The sequence below is a fragment of the Trachypithecus francoisi genome, unplaced genomic scaffold (assembly GCF_009764315.1).
Source record: "Trachypithecus francoisi isolate TF-2019V2 unplaced genomic scaffold, Tfra_2.0 Lachesis_group4, whole genome shotgun sequence".
NCBI classification, from domain to species: domain Eukaryota; kingdom Metazoa; phylum Chordata; class Mammalia; order Primates; family Cercopithecidae; genus Trachypithecus; species Trachypithecus francoisi.
The window spans coordinates 120527599-120544384 of record NW_022681469.1 but is presented as its reverse complement, the minus strand read 5'-3'; the positions used below and the strand labels follow the sequence as shown (position 1 = coordinate 120544384).

At 42.8% G+C, this 16786-nt stretch overlaps 1 long non-coding RNA gene across 1 annotated transcript in view; it reads right to left on the bottom strand.

The window, feature by feature from the left end:
- LOC117072563 overlaps positions 1 to 13199 on the bottom strand; it is an 88365-nt gene extending 75166 nt beyond the window's left edge. Inside the window, exon 1 of the long non-coding RNA XR_004432857.1 lies at positions 13036 to 13199. This is a non-coding gene — a long non-coding RNA (uncharacterized LOC117072563). The remainder of the gene's footprint in view (positions 1 to 13035) is intronic.
- Positions 13200 to 16786: the final 3587 nt, after the last annotated feature.

Genomic DNA, 16786 nt, shown 5'->3' with positions numbered 1-16786 from the left:
ATTCCGTCTCTACAAAAATTAGAAATTAAAAAAATTAGCCTACCATGGTGGCATGCATCTGTAGTCTGAGCTATTCAGGAGACTGAGACAAGAGGATCTCTTGTGCCCAGGAGGCTGAGGCCATAGTGAGCTATCTATGATCATGCCATTACACTCCAGCCTGGGTGACAGAATGAGACTCCATCTGAAAAAGAATTTTAAAAAGAAGAAGAGGAAAAAGAAGGCTCATCATTTATCAATGATTATTAGCTCATAAACACACAAAATTTTCTTGGGATAGGGTCATATATTATGTTCAAAAATAGACCTGTAGACTTAATTAATCAAGGCAAGAAGACTGATTTATTTCAGCAGATGTGCATCAGCTCTGCCAAAACGTTTTTTTCAAATAGTAATACACTGTTATTCAGAGTGTGGTCAAATTGACATGCTCATATCCTGCTAATGAAGGTATAAGTTGGGAGTTGGGTGTGGTGGTGAGCACCTGTAGTCTCAGCTACTCAGGAGGCTGAGGCAGGAGGATTGCTTGTGCCCAGGAGTTCAAGACCAGGCTGAGCAACATAGCAAGACCCTATCTCTACAAAAAAATAAAAAAAAATAACTGGGTGTGGTGGCACATGCCTGCAATCCCAGCTACTCAAGAGGCTGAGGCGGGAGGATTGCTTAAGCCCAGGAGTTCAAGACCAGGCTGGGCAACATAGCAAGACCCTGTCTCTACGAAAACATTAAAAATTTTAGCTGAGTGTGGTGATGCACACCTGTAGTCCCAGCTACACAAGAGGCTGGTGCAGGAGGATCGCTTAAGCCCAGGAGTTCAAGAACAGGATGGGAAATATAACAAGATCATATCTCAAAAATAATAATAAAATAAAAATAAATTTTAAAAAGAAAGTGTACATTGGCAAGTCTACAACAATATACTATTCCTGGAGTAGGCTCCATCAAGGAAGACCTATTGGAAGGGGTGGACTTGAATCCATGACTCAAAAAAGATGAAGGAGATGCAACTGTAGTCCCAGCTGACTCAGAAGGCTGAGATAGTAGGATCTCTTAAGCCTAGGAGTTGGAGGCTGCGGTCAGCTATGATCACACCACTGCACTCCAGCCTAGGTGACAGAGCCAGTCTAGGTACTCAATCTAGCTGACAGAGCCAGACTCCTTCTCTTAAAAAAAAAGAATGTGGTAGCAGAAGAATGACTTCCGAAGATGCCCGTGTCCTAATGCCTCGAACCTGTGAGTGTTACCTTCAGTGGAAAAAAGGCTTCACAGATATGATCAGCTCTGGATTGTACAGATGGGCCCAGTGTGAACATCAGGGTCCTTCATTTATGGAAAGGGAAGGCAGAAAGTCTGAGTCAGACGGAGATGCAAAGCTGCTGTACCACTCTCGCTTGAAGGAAAGAGGGAGGACCAAGGTCAAAATGGAGGGAGGTAGAGGCCTTTAGCAAAAAGAGATTGCTCAATTCCCCTCCCTCCAACTTCAGAGTCAGCGGTACAGCAGCTTCGCATCTCCATCTGACTCAGACTCTCTGCCTCCCTCTTCCATCATTGAAGGACCCTGATCATTGAAGGACACTGGGCCCATCTATACAATCCAGAGCTAATCACATCTGTGAAGCCTCTTCCACTGGAGGTAACACTCACAGGTTCGAGGCATTAGGACATGGGCGTCTTTGGAAGTCATTGTTCTGCTACCACATTCTTTTTCTATTTTAAGAGAAAGAGTCTGGTTCTGTCAGCTAGACTGAGTGCCTAGACTGGCTCTGTCACCTAGGCTGGAGTGCAGTGATGTGATCATAGCTCACTGCAGCCTCCAACTCTTAGGTTCAAGAGATCCTACTCTCTCAGCCTTCTGAGTAGCTGGGACTACAGGTGCATGCCACCCTGCCTGGCTAATTTTTTAATTTTTTTAGAGATGAGGGCATCTCATTATGTTGCTTAGGTTGTCACCACAATTCATAATCAACCATGTCTCCATTTCTTCATCTGTCTCATGAGTTTGGTAATATGGTATCTACTTCATAGGGTTGTCATGAGGATAAAATGACGTAGTACTTCTCAAGTGCTTAGACAGTGCCTGGCACATGGTAAAAACTCATAATTGTGGCTACTTCTATGGGCCCATCTAAAAAGACAGGTAGAATTCCTTCCTCCACCCCTGGATTTCTTGGGATAGTCGTTTTCCAATATTCCTGGTAGTAAGTCACAATAAAAAACACACTTGAGGCAAGGCGTGGTGGCTCATGCTTGTAATCTCAGCACTTTGGGAGGCTGAGGCCGGCAGATCACTTGGGGTCAGGAGTTTGAGACCAGCCTGGACAGCATAGACCCCTGTCTCTACTAAAAATACAAAAATTACCTGGGCATGGTGGCGGGTGCCTGTAATCCCAACTACTCGGGAGGCTGAGGCAGGAGAATTGCTTGAACCAGTGAGGCAGATGTTGCAGCAAGCTGAGACGGCATCATTGCACTCCAGCCTGGGTGACAGAGCAAGACTCCATCTAAAACACATACACACACACACACACACACAGACATGACAGCATGATCCAGTACACCCAGTGATTTATACATTTACATAACTAAAATAAATGTTGCACAAGCAAAACTTAACTCCAATCTGTGTAATGCATTTTGATATATTTCTTTTTATTCTATTTCTTTCTTTTTTTTTTTTTTTTTTGGAGTCTTGCTCTGTTGCCCAGGTTCTAGCGCAGTGGTGCGATCTCGGCTCACAGCAACCTCTGCCTCCCAGGTTCAAACAATTCTCCTGCCTCAGCCTCCCAAGTACCTGGGATTACAGGTGCCCACCACCGTGCCTGACTAATTTTTGTATTTTTAATAGAGATGGGATTTCACCATGTTGGCCAGGCTGGTCTCAAACTCCTGACCTCAGATGATTCACCTGCCTCAGCCTCCCAAAGTGCTGGTATTACAGGTGTGAACCACGGCACCCGGCCCTCTATTTCAATTTTTTAATGCAATGAAATAAGCCAATGGTGGTTGAGTTAAAACTTAAACCCTGACATCCAAATTCAACCTTTTTTCTTTTTTTCTCTGCTTGACGCAGTCAACAATCGGCAAACATTACGCCAGACAGCAGAGACCTTGCAATTTACCCAGTCGGCCCTGTTTCACTGAGATGAGCATGATTAACTGAAAGAAGGAAAGGAGGAGACACTTTGGGAGGTCAAGGTGGGCACACCATCTGAGGTTGGGAGTCCAAGACCAGCCTGGCCAATAACATAAAACACCGTCTCTACTAAAAATACAAAAAAATTAGCCAGGCATGGTGGCGTGCTCTTGTAATCCCAGCTACTTGGGAGGCCAAGGCAGGAGAATCGCTTGAACCTGGGAGGCAGAAGTTGCAGTGAGCTGACATCATGCCACTGCACTCCAGCCTGGGTGACAGAGTGAGACCTTGTCTCAAAAAAAAAAGAAAGAAAAAGAAGGAAGGGAGGAGAAAACAGGAGCTGTAACTCCTGCTGCAGAATTCTGCCTTCGTATATCTGCACTCAAATTTTTTTGGTCATTGAGTGGCCTTAAGGACGCTGACAAGCTTTAATTTGTAAACCTTCCCGTATTAATGATGCAGAGCATCTAATTGCCCTGTTCTCCTTATTCACACCATCTGAGTATGGTGAAGATGCCCCGGCTCGTCGGCGCCCACAAGGTTTCCGTGACAACTTCTCTTGTCCACGCATCACCAAATCTGGAGGGACTGTCATTCGATTTGACAAACCAACAAGACAAGGCTGTCAACCTCTCAGACAGGTGAGGAACTACAGTGACTGACACAATGCAAGGGTCAGTATGAATCTGATCGTGACTGTGCTCAGCTGCTGACAGCTGAGAAAGCTCTCCTGGGATGGTTCAAAGCCTACACATTTTTCACCTCAAGTGGCCTGAGAAATATAGGAAGGTAACTGACAGGCATATGTATTTCACTCGGATGTGACAGGCCCAGCAGAGGCTTTTGAAGACTCTTCTTGCTACCACTAAGGAGGTGGCCAGAGGTATCACCGCTGAAGCTTACTTCTGGCTCCCCGGTGGCTTTCCGGTGGCTTGAGGAAATCTGTGACCTTCCCTGAGTCACAGACGCGTGGGATGATAAATCTAAAAAGGTCCTTAGATACCCTTTAACCCAACTCCAGAAAGGAAAAGTAACACTCAAGAATAATCAAGAGTAGAGGCTACAGGGTAAAAGACACACTTAACAATAATCCCAAATTTTTTTTTTTTTTTTTTTTTTTGAGACAGAGTCTCGCTGTCACTCAGGTAGGAGTGCAGAGGTGGGATCTCGGCTCACTGCAACCTCTGCCTGTAGCTGGGATTACAGGCATGTACCACCACGCTCGGCTAATTTTTGTATATTTAGTAGACATGGGCTTTCACCATGTTGGCCAGGCTGGTCTTGAACTCCTAGTCTCAAGTGATCCGCCCACCTTGGCCTCCGAAAGTGCTGGGATTACAGGCGTGAGCCGCCACACCCAGCCCTGGATTATTGTTTCATTTCATAATCATAATCATTTTCAGTTGCATCATGTCAACATTGGTAGTTCTCGACTCTGGCCATGCACAAGAATCCCCTGGGAGCTTTTAAGAAGTTTCCAAGCCTGGGTCCATCACCTGGAGATGCTGAGGTGGTCTGGGGTGGGGTGTGGAATTCAATATTTTCTTAATAGCTCCTAGTGCATTAAGTAGTATGGGCAGGGTTAAGAAGTCCCCATAGGCCAAATGCAGTGGATAACTCTTAGAATCCTAGCACTTTGGGAGGCCAAGGCAGGTGGATCACTTGAGCCCAGGAGTTCGAGAGCAGCCTGAGCAACATGGTGAAACCCCATCTCTACAAAATATATATATATATATATACACAAAAATTAGCCAGACGTGGTAGCACACACCTGTAGTCCCAGCTACTCAGGAGGCCAAGGTGGGAGGATCACCTGAGCCCAGAGAGGTTGAAGCTGCAGTGAGCCATGATTGCACCACTGCATTCCAGCCTGGGGGACCGAGTGAGACCCTGTCTCAAAAAAAAAAAAAAAAGTCCCTGGAGTATGACAGCATAGGTCCCAATTCAGACACCATCATTTACTTCCCAGGTACCCTTGGGTATATTACTTAATTTTTCTGGGTCTCCATTTCCTCATCTGTAAAACTGGGACTGGTGATAATACCGACCTTGTCGGATTTCTTAGAGGCTTAAATGAGTTATTAGACAGAAGGCTTTTAATATATTGCCTGATACAGAGTACGTGATGAATAGATGTTACTATTTCTGTTATTTAAGGACCTGCAATATTTATAAAGGCTCAAAGAGAAGATTTGATGAAATCACGTAGCATTGAGCTTCCCCTCAGAAGGTGACTCTAGGTCCTTTTTTTTCTAATATGGGGTGTGAGAGAGAGAAGTAAAAAAGTAACTCTGATGTTTTGGGTCTAAGCAACTGCAAGAATGTTTTATTCTACTGCATTTTGTCTTGTTGTTTAATCCTTGCAACATCTCCATTATACAGATTTTTAAAACTGAGGCTCAGAGAAGTTCAGTCATCTGCCCAAGATCGGGAGATCCAGGGAAACAGCCAATTCAAGAGTCTAATTCCCACATTCATGCTTTCTTCCCTCTCTCTTGTATTGAGTCCCCAGAAGAATTTGAGTATGATTTTTTTTTTTTTTTTTTGAGACAGAGTTTCATCCTTATTGCCCAGGCTGGAGTACAATGGTGCGATCTCAGCTCACTACAACTTCCACCTCCCAGGTTCCAGCAATTCTCCTGCCTCAGCCTCCCAAGTAGCTGAGATTACAGGCACCTGTCACCAAGCTTGGCTAATTTTTTGTATTTTTAGAAGAGATGGGATTTCACCATGTTAGTAAGGCTGGTCTTGAACCCCTGACCTCAAGTGATCCACCCACCTCAGCCTCCCAAAGTGCTATGATTATAGGTGTGAGCCACCATGCCTGGCCTGTGTATGATCTTAAAGGAAGTAATGAATATGGATGACAGGTGATAAAAGAGAGAAAACACCACATGGCTGGGAGTTATAGATGTGAGAAGGTGACTCTAGGTCCTTTGTGCCTGAAAAGTCTATGATTATGTTAAGGAGATGTTGCTGTACCAGGACAACATGCAGGCTGGCCTGGCTAGAATAGAGGGGCCTCACACATGCAGGGCCCCAGTGCTAGCACGTAAGGAGTCTGTATGGTGTGCAGTAAAGAAACAAATGTGTATCTCCATTGAAAACCCTTATGAATCCTGTTTAAGTGTGTTGTCTTAAGTGATGCAAACTGCAAAGCCACAATATGAGAGACTATACAGCATGCAGGTTCCATTTTCTTCAACAAATAAGTTACAAGAAGAACAAAAAGAAGGTGGAGAAATTGTAGAAAAAATACCAAATGTTATGCGTGGACTTTGAGTTTTGTAATGCATGGATATTCTGATTCAAACAAACTAAAACACACACACGTACACACACCCACACACACATACACACACAAACACACACACTGAAAAAATAATCTGGAAAAGGCCAGGCATGGTGGCTCACATCTGTAATCCCAACACTTTGGGAGGTCGAGGCGGGTATATCACCTGAGGTTAGGGATTCAAGACCAGCCTGGCCAACATGGAGAAACCTCGTCTTTACTAAAAATATAAAAAATTAGCTGTGCATGGTGGCGCAAGCCTGTAATCCCAGTTACTCGGGAGGCTGAGGCAGGAGAATCACTTGAACCTGGAGGCAGAGGTTGCGGTGAGTCGAAATCGCACCACTGCACTCCAGCCTGGGCAACCAGAGCAAAACTCTGCCTCAAAAAAAAAAAAAAAAAAAAAAAGTAAGAGAAATAATCTGGGAAATGAGGATGCTTGCTAACTGGCTATTTGATGAACTAATAAATTCTTACTTTGAGTACACTGTAGACTAATAAGCAGATATAAGAAGATAAGTCATATATCTGAATTATAAATTATAAGACAAAAAAGGTAAGGAGTAATAAGCGTTCCAAGAAGAAACATTAAAATGCTACGATGGTTCTGAAGAGGGAGTTGGTGTCAGTGCAAGGAATTAGGAGGCTCAAGTTTGCTGAGGAGCTACTGAGCAGAGTGAGCCAGGCCCCGCCCCAAGGCCTTTTATAATCAGCACTGGATTTCAAACTGTGATTGGCCAAATCCTGGGGCTTCTCGGAACCCTGCCCAGGGTTACCTTGAGGTACACATATTGGAGAGTTAGTTGAATGGTACAATGTCTTCTTTAAGTAGAACATATCAGCTTTTTAAGTGTCCAGGGAAGATTTCAGCTGGAGAAAGTATAACTGAAAAGAACCTTGAAAACTCCTAATCTATGGCTTTCCCGGTCCTCTCCCCTCAGTGAACTGTCTTTACTCTTTCAGATGGTCAATTGTACCAGTAAGGACTTTAGCTGAAAGTAGAAACAATTCTGCTTTTTTGTGAGCTGAGCACAGATACCAGCGCCCAACCGCAGCTGAGTCAAAATCCTGACTTAAGTCACCAAAACACGTAAAACTAGAGTTGTGCCATCTCCTTTGCCTTGTTAAAAGGACACTGGAGCAGATAAATTTTATCACAATAAATCTCACTGTTAACAAATGGCAGTCATATATCTACATGATAAATCTGATGATTATAGATTGTTTCTACTATTTATTGGACCAATGAAAGAGATGTGTTTCAGAGCCAAGAGCTGCAGCCAGATGTGTGGGAAGGAAAATCCTGCAATCTTGTCTTTAAATGGAAGAGTCCTGCTAAGGAAATGGGAATTTCCTTAAAGAAACTGTAAACAAACTGGGTAATTGATAAAGAAAATAGGTTTAATTGGCTCACAGTTTCACAGGCTGTACCCCAGAAGCACGGCTGAGGAGGCCTCAGGAAACTTTCAATCATGACGAATGGTGAAGGGGAAGCAGGCACATCTTACACGGCCTGAGCAGGAGGAAGAAAGTAGGGGTGGCAGTGCTACACACTTTTAAACAACCAGATCTCATGAGAGCTCACTCACTATCAGAAGAACAGCAAGGGGGAAATCCGCCCCCATGATCCACTCGCCTCACACCAGGTCCCACCTCCAACATTGGGGATTACAATTCAACATGAAATTTGGGTGGGGACACAAATCCAAACCGTATCAGCTACCTATAATGTATCCCCATTTAAAAATCCATAGCATTTTTGCTGTGTATAATGGAGACATTGTTTTGTCTCCCAAGTCCAGGTAACAGTTCAGTATATCTAATCTCTAGCAATATTTCTAAAGAAGAAACCAGAATAAGTGGAGGAAAAGAAAAAATCAATAGTTTAATAGAAGACAATTTTCCTGGGCTGGAAAAAAAGCACATGAGTGTGCAAATCAAAAACACTCAATGTTGGCGGGGTGTGGTGGCTCAAGCCTGTAATCCCAGCACTTTGGGAGGCCGAGACGGGCGGATCACGAGGTCAGGAGATCAAGACCATCCTGGCTAACACAGTGAAACCCCGTCTCTACTAAATAAAAAAAATACAAAAAACTAGCTGGGCGAGGTGGCGGGCGCCTGTAGTCCCAGCTGTTTGGGAGGCTGAGGCAGGAGAATGGCGTAAACCCGGGAGGCGGAGCTTGCAGTGAGCTGAGATCGGGCCAGGGCACTCCAGCCTGGGCGACAGAGCAAGACTGTGTCTCAACAACAAAAAACAAAAAAACAAAAAAAAAACACTCAATGTTTTTGTTGTTGTTGTTTTGGTGTTTGTTTGTTTTCTTTTTTTTTTTTTTTTTTTTTTGAGACGGAGTCTCGCTCTGTCGCCCGGGCTGGAGTGCAGTGGCCGCATCTCAGCTCACTGCAACCTCCGCCTCCCGGGTTTACGCCATTCCCCTGCCTCAGCCTCCCGAGTAGCTGGGACTAAGGGCGCCAGCCACCTCGCCCGGCTAGCTTTTTTTGTATTTGTTTAGTAGAGACGGGGTTTCACCATGTTTGCCAGGATGGTCTCGAACTCCTGACCTCGTGATCCGCCCGTCTCGGCCTCCCAAAGTGCTTGGATTACAGGCTTGAGCCACCGCGCCCGGCCCGTTTGTTTTCTTTTGTTGAGGTGAAGTTTCACTCTTGTTGCCCGGGTTGGAGTTCAATGGTGTGATCTCAGCTACTGCAAACTCCACTTCCAGGGTTCAAGCGATTCTCCTGTCCCAGCCTCCCAAGTAGCTGGGATTACAGGCGCCTGCCACCATGACTGGCTAATTTTGTATTTTTAGTAAAGATGGTGTTTCGCCATGTTGGCCAGGCTGATCTGAAACTCCTGACCTCAGGTGATCCACCCACCTCTGCCTCCCAAAGTGCTGGGATTACAGGCGTGAGCCACCGCACCCGGCCTAGACTCACTGTTTTAAGTAAATTTATAAAAAGAGACACAGTAGTTATATTTGAGTGACATTTTCATGTCGAGTTTGGAGAAACTGCCACTAAGCTAGGAAAAATTAAACGATAATGACAAGTTGTAACAGAAGAACTGAAATTCAGCTAACCCTAATTCTATAGTTCTACCATTGCTAACACAGAAGAAAATGAAGTAATGTCTGTAGTGTTTAAGGGAGACATCTGTGACTCAAGAATTCTTTGCCTAACCCAGATGCTGTTCATGAGCCAAAGTGAAGGACAGATAGCCTGAGATAGGTTATGCCACAGAAAATCCTATGACTGATGCACTCTTCCTCAAAATCTTAACCAAAGTTTTAATCAAAACCTAGGAGATGCACCAAAAAATAAGTGCTCAAGATCAGAGAAATTATAAAATCAAGCATGGACACTGTTAACTAGAGATTGTATAAATAATTAGCGTACACTGATAATTAAAGGAATGCCCAAGTCAACAGAGACTCCTGAGATGAGTTATTGTAAACAATGCCAATATTAATAAAAACATGCGTCTTACAATGTGTGCTCCGAATTCTACTTGCAAGGCCAAGAAAGTCGAACAAAAAGAGTTAAAACACATCTTGAATTCTCCATTTCAAAAAGAAGAGCCAAAAGCTTTTGTATTAATTTTGGATTTAATAGTTATAGATATTACCCAAGCAAAGATTTTTTGAACAATGTAAAATTAACATTTATTAAAATTAAATATTGGCTATACATTATTGAGTCACAAGGGAAAAGCAAAGAAAGTGTGGTCTATAAGGCAAAATAATGAAATATGAATGACAGAACACATGAAATAATATAATTAAAAGTTAACATATTATAATAAATAAAAATGGGTTAAATTTCTAATTTAAAAAAGCACAGGTCCAGTTTAATTAGCATTGTGCTGAAGGTCTCCAAGTTCTCAAGAATGTGTGCATTAGCCAGACATTTATTAATAAATGTTCTGTACCTATTTAGATATCAAAAATAAAAGAAGGCTATCTTGTACACAATATGTATAAATAACATTTATTTAAAATACTTAATAATTTAGGCCAAGTGCAGTGGCCCCACCATAATCCCAGCACTTTGAGAGGCCAAGGCAGGCAGATCACTTGCAGTCAGGAGGTTGAGACTAGCCTGGCCAACATGGGGAAACTCTATCTCTAGAAAAATACAAAAATTAGCTGGGCATGGTGGCAGTCGCCTGTAGTCTCAGCTTCTTGGGAGGCTGAGGCAGGAGAATTGCTTGAACCCAGGAGGTGGCGGTTGCAATGAGCAGAGATCGCGCCATTGCACTCCAGCCTGAGCAACAGATCAAGATTCTGTCTCAAGAAAAAAAAAAGTATCCACCTGAGCTGTCCCCTGTTGGTGTATCAACTGCCTGTCTCCCATTGTGCAAATCTAGCACACAGTCCTTAAGCTATTTGTTTACCCATCTGCATGCATCTATTAAAATCAGCGCATATACACCATGGAATACCATACAGCCATAAAAGGAATGAGTTCATGTCCTTTGTGGGTACATGGATGAAACTGGAAACCATCATCCTCAGCAAACTAATACAGAAACAGAAAACCAAACAGCACATGTTCTCACTCATAAGTGGGAGCTGAACAACGAGAACACATGGACACAGGGAGGGGAACATCACACACCAGGGCCTGTCGGGGGTGGGAGGAAAGGGGAGGGAGAGCATTCAGACAAATACCTAATGCATGTGGAGCTTAAAACCTAGATGATGGGTTGATAGGTGCAGCAAACCACCATGGCACACGTATACCTGTGTAACAAACCTGCACGTTCAGCACATCTATCCCAGAACTTAAAGTGAAATAAATAAAATAAAAATAAATAAATAAAAATTATAAAAATATTTAACATAAAAATTTCCCTCTCTAAAATTTCTATTCTCATCCCAGGATATTTATATTCTTCCAGCATTTTTTAAAAAATGAATATTGTAAAATAAAAGAACATTTTTCTCAAAAAAAATCAGAGGTTCTGGGGTACAGGGGTGCGGACCATAACTCGTTTAAGCTGAACTTTGTAAGTAAAGAAACTTTCATAAATATTTCAATTGGAAGATTTGAAAAAAAAATAAAAGAATGAGGAGGACCACCGGCGGCTGTCCTTGGAGTACTGACTCGTTAGTGGGAAGCCTGGCATCAAAAAGTGAGAAAATGCCGACGAAACACCAGGCGGTATGCAAACACACTGTCAAATTCACAGAGCCAGAAAAAGCGATTCCTGCAGTTTATCTACCCCAAGTGGATTCAATCTAGTAGAGAGGTGATTTTGTGGCATTTACAATTTTCATTGGTAAGTTTGGAAAAAAAAAAAAAAAAGGAGAAACACGGAAAGGAAAATGAAGAGAGCGAACTAGGAGGTGGGAAGCAGAAAAGTTTAGGAAGGGAAGAACCTAATGCCTAAATAAGTAACATGACTCACCCCAAAGTCCTTAAAAAGAGTTTTTTAAGGGTACATGGATATGATTAGTAACAGACATTGGGAAAGGGAAATGGGGGAATTGTTCAAAGTCAAATCTCACAAGTTTTCTCTCCCCAGCTGCACTAAGTTTCAAGGCTTCGAAACAATTCTTTGTGCTTTATGGCTCCAGCCTCTGGGCTTATGGCTCCACCATTATTCGGCCTACCATAGGGTCCTTGATAATTTTTAAGAATGCAAAGGGGCCAGACACGGTGGCTTACACCTGCAATCCCAGTACTTTGAGAGGTCAACATGGGCAGATCACCTGAGCTCAGGAGTTCAAGACCAGTCTGGCCAACATGGTGAAACCCTGTCTCTACTAAAATTAGCTGGGCATGGTGGCGGGCCCCTGTAATCCCAGCTACTCCAGAGGCTGAGGCAGGAGAATTACTGGAACTCAGGAGGCAGAGATTGCAGTGAGCCAAGATTGAGCCACAGAACTCCAGCCTGGGCAACAGAGCAAGACCCCATCTCAAAAAAAAAAAAAGAAAGAAACAAAAAAATTGCAAAGGGGAAGCCAAGTTTGAGAATTGCATCATTAAATCAGATGTGATCAGTAGATCAGTAGTTAGGGGTGAAATAGAGGGGAGAGAAGGTTGATTCCAAACATATTGTATTAGTCCATTTTCACACTGCTGATAAAGACATACCCAAGACTGGATAATTTATAAAGAAAAGAGGTTTAATGGACTCACAGTTCCACACGGGTGGGGAGGCCTCACAATCATGGCAGAAGGCGAGGAAAGAACAAAGACACATCTTACATGGGTGGCAGCAGGCAAAGAGAGAATGAGAATCAAGCAAAAGGGGAAACTCCTTATGAAATTATCAGATCTCATAAGACATATTTACTACCCCAAGAACAGCATGAGGGAAACAACCCCAGTGATTCAATTATCTCCCACTGGGTCCTTCCCACAACATATGGGAGTTATGGGAGCTATATTAAAGACGAGATTTGGGTGGGGACACAGCCACACCATATCACATATCTTTCCCCACAATCTGCCAATGACACAGTCTCTTACTCTCTTTTGATTTTTGTTCCAATTATTCTTGCCATATTATACAACCACTCCAAAATGTAGTAGAGACTTAAAACAGCAGTCATTTCATTTGCCCATGAATCTGCAACTTGGGCAGGACTCAATAGGGGCAACTCACCTCTATTCCCTGATATCTAGGGCACAGAAAATAAGCCTCAACCACCGGGGGCTCTGAAGGCTTGTTTACTAACATCGGTGGTTGATGCTGGCTGTCACTGGGACCTGAGCTGGGGCTGTTGGCGGAGCACCTGCATGTAGTCTCTCCTTGTGGCCTGGCCTTCCTTGCTGCGGTAGTTGGACTCCAAGAATGAGTATCACAATAGGACAAGAGTGGAACTTTATTGCCTTTTATGACCTAGCACCAGAAGTCACAGTGTCACTTTTTCCATAATCACAGGTGACACAGATTCCATTGACAGGAGTGTAGACCTCACTTCTCAGTAAGTCATATTGATGTTAAAGGATTGTTAAAAGAACATTTGGAATGGGAGAGATTATTGACACCATCTTGGAAAATAAATTCTGCCACAACTGAAACAGGGATTCTTAACTTAGGATTGGGTGGAAGGAGAAGCCTAACCCTTTTTTAGGCTGCTTTGAGGTTGTAGGGGCTGAGTTTAAAAAAGCATAGTAAAAAAAGTTGTAGTATTTTTCATATTTGTAATATTTTCACAACAAAGACTTCAGAAAATAAAGCTTTACAGGCTTTTCTTGACTAGTAGGCATATTCAGATAATATTATGGCTCCCCTTGAAAGAACTATATCAGAATGGAAGATCAAGACTTTTATGTTCAGAAAAGGGAGGGCATGCATTTGAAAGGTTTGAAATTTGCTGGCTGAAGACTTTGCTTGCAATAAAAGTAGAACCTCTCAGAAAGGCTGGTACGTTTGCCTGACTTTGAGTTCATCAAAGTGGGGCACAGTGGCTCACACCTGTAATCCCAGCACTATGGGAGGCCAAAGCGTGTAGATCGCTTGAGCTCAGGAGTTTGAGACCAGCCTAGGCAACATGGCAAAACCCTGTCTCTAAAAAAAATTTAAAAATTAGCCAGGTGTGATGACATGCACCTGTATTCCCAGCTACTCAGGAGGCTGAGGTGGGAGAATCACTTGAGCCTGTGAAGTGGAGGTTGCAGTGAGCCAAGATTACACCACTGTACTTCAGCCTGGGTGACAGAGTTAGGCACTGTCTCAAAAAATAAAATAGAATAAAAAATGAGTTTCTCATATACTTTTATAAAATGAGATTTCAGTGGGGGTGACAAAACATGCCAGGGTCCTAAAATTATGGGTGGAAGACACTCTGCCGAAATTTGAATAATAGCAAAATATAGAACTCTCTCATCATTTTTTTCAGGATCAGCTCTGCCTAAAAGGGCCACTGGTCATAGTTGAAACTGCACAGCTTTTTCTTATGATATTAACTACTTCTTCCAGAATGTTCTGAGAAGATTCAGCATATGCAGAGAATATTCATGGAATCAGAGACCCACAAAGCTGGAGGGGTCTTTATGGATAATACAGGAATGGTAACCACGCCTGTGTCCCTTAAGGGCCACAGCAGACGTTACTAACTGATCAAAGCACTCTCCCTGCCAAGACCACAGCAGACATTACTAATTCATTGAAGCACGCTTCCAGCTGAGTCCAGACAACCTCAGGATCCTTCCCAACAGCTCTCCTGGCACCCAATCTCTAACGCATCTGATCTAATGTAGCAGTTCTCAAACTTGTGTCCAGGATTCCTCTGCATTCTTAAAAATTAAAGACCCCATGGCTGGCAGAATAAAGGTGGCCATAAGCCCAGAGGACAAAGCCACAAACCACAAAGGATTGTTTCTAGACCTTGAAAATTAACAATGATTGCCTGGCTGGATTTCAAAATTGCTTAGGACCAGTGATTCCATTTTTCCTTCTACTTTCTCCCTTTGGAATGAGAATGTCTATAACTGTTGTCCCATGCCCATTCCACCATTGTATTTTGGAAGCAGATAATTTGTTTTCTAATTTCCCAGGTCCACAGATGGAAAGGAGTGATGCTCCAGGATGAACCATACTCATGATTTCACCCACACTTGATTTAGAGAGAGAAATTTGGAACTTTGGAGTTGATCAGATTTAGATGACATTTTTAAACTTCAAGTTGATGTTGTAATGGTTTGAGACTTTGAGGAACATTGGGATGAAATGAATGTAATTTGCATTGTGGGACAGAAATCAATCTTTAAGAGCCAGTGGGTAGACTGTAGTGGGCAGAATAATGAAACCTCAAAGAAGTTCACACCCTTATCCCCCAAACCTGTGATTATGTTACTATTCATGGCCAAAGGGAATTTGCACATGTGCTTAAAGGTAAGAAAATGGGGAGATTATCCTAGATTATCCAGGTGGGCCCAATCTAATCACATAAATCTTATCCATCTGGGATCAGAGAGGGAGCTGTGATTATGGGGAGATGGTCAAAGAAATGCATCATTGCTCACTTTGGAAATAGAGGAAGGGGCCACGAACGAAAGAATGGAGGTGGCCTCTACAAGCCAGAAAAAGCAAGGAAACAGATTCTCTCCAAAAACCTCCAGATGGAATGCAGCTCTGCCTCTATCTTGATTTCAGCTCAGGGAGACCTATGTCAGAAATCTACAGAATTATAAAACAATAAATTTGTGTGTTTTAAGTCACTAGATTTATGATCATTTGTTACAGCGGCAATAGAAAACTAATACAGACTTCAAGGAAGTCTTGTATCTTTTCATCTATTGATATTTATTATGTTGGAAATTATACTCAAAATATCTTCAAATGTTTACTTATTTAAAATCAGAATAACAAGTCAATTATGTGTTCTCATGGGTAACATCTTTATTTAAAACACAAGTATTTTCTAAACAATCATAATAAGAGTGGCATTGTCTTACATTTTTATAAATCTCTGTATTATCAGGCTTAACATAAGATAGCTAGATTCTCATACCTGCTTCTACATTCAGAAGAATTGAGATATGTTGTTTTGATCAAAGTACGTAAAGAAAATCCAGCCTCACACAAAAATGTAATTGAAAAGGAAAGGGAAAATTTAAAAACAGACAGTTGTGAATATTCTTTGATACTGCAATCAAAATGCAACATGAGGTGGGTTTTTTGGTTTTTTTGGGGGGACGGGGTCTTACTCTATCACCCAGGCTGAGTACAGTGGGGCAATCATGGCTCACTGCAGCCTCGACCTTCCAGGTTCAAGTGATCCTCCTGTCTCAGCCTCCTAATTAGCGTGTGCCACCACAGACACTACAGGCATGTGCCATTACACTAAGCTAATGATACGGTTTTGCTGTGTCCTCACCAAATCTCAACTTGAATTGTATCTTTCAGAATTCCCACATGCTGTGGGAGGGACCCAGAGGGTGGTAATTGAAGCATGGGGGCCGGTCTTTCCTGTGATATTTTTGTGATAGTGAATAAGTCTCATGAGATATGATGGGTTTATCAGGGGTTTCTGCTTTTGCTTCTTCCTCGTTCTCTCTTACCACTGCCATGTAAGAAGTGCCTTTCACCTTCTGCCATGAATCTGAAGCCTCCCTGGCCATGTGGAACTGTAAGTCCAATTAAACCTCTTTTTTCTTCCAAGACTCGGGTGTGTCTTTATCAGCAGCACAAAAATGGACTAATACATTAAATTGGTACCGGGAGTGGGGCATTGCTGAAAAGATACCCAAAAATGTGGAAGCAACTCTGGAACTGGGTAACAAGCAGAAATTGGAAGTTTGGAGGGCTCAGAAGAAGACAGGAAAAATGTGGGAAAGTCTGGAACTTCCTAGAGACTTGCTGAATGGCTTTGCCCAAAATGCTGATAACAATATGGACGATAAGGTCC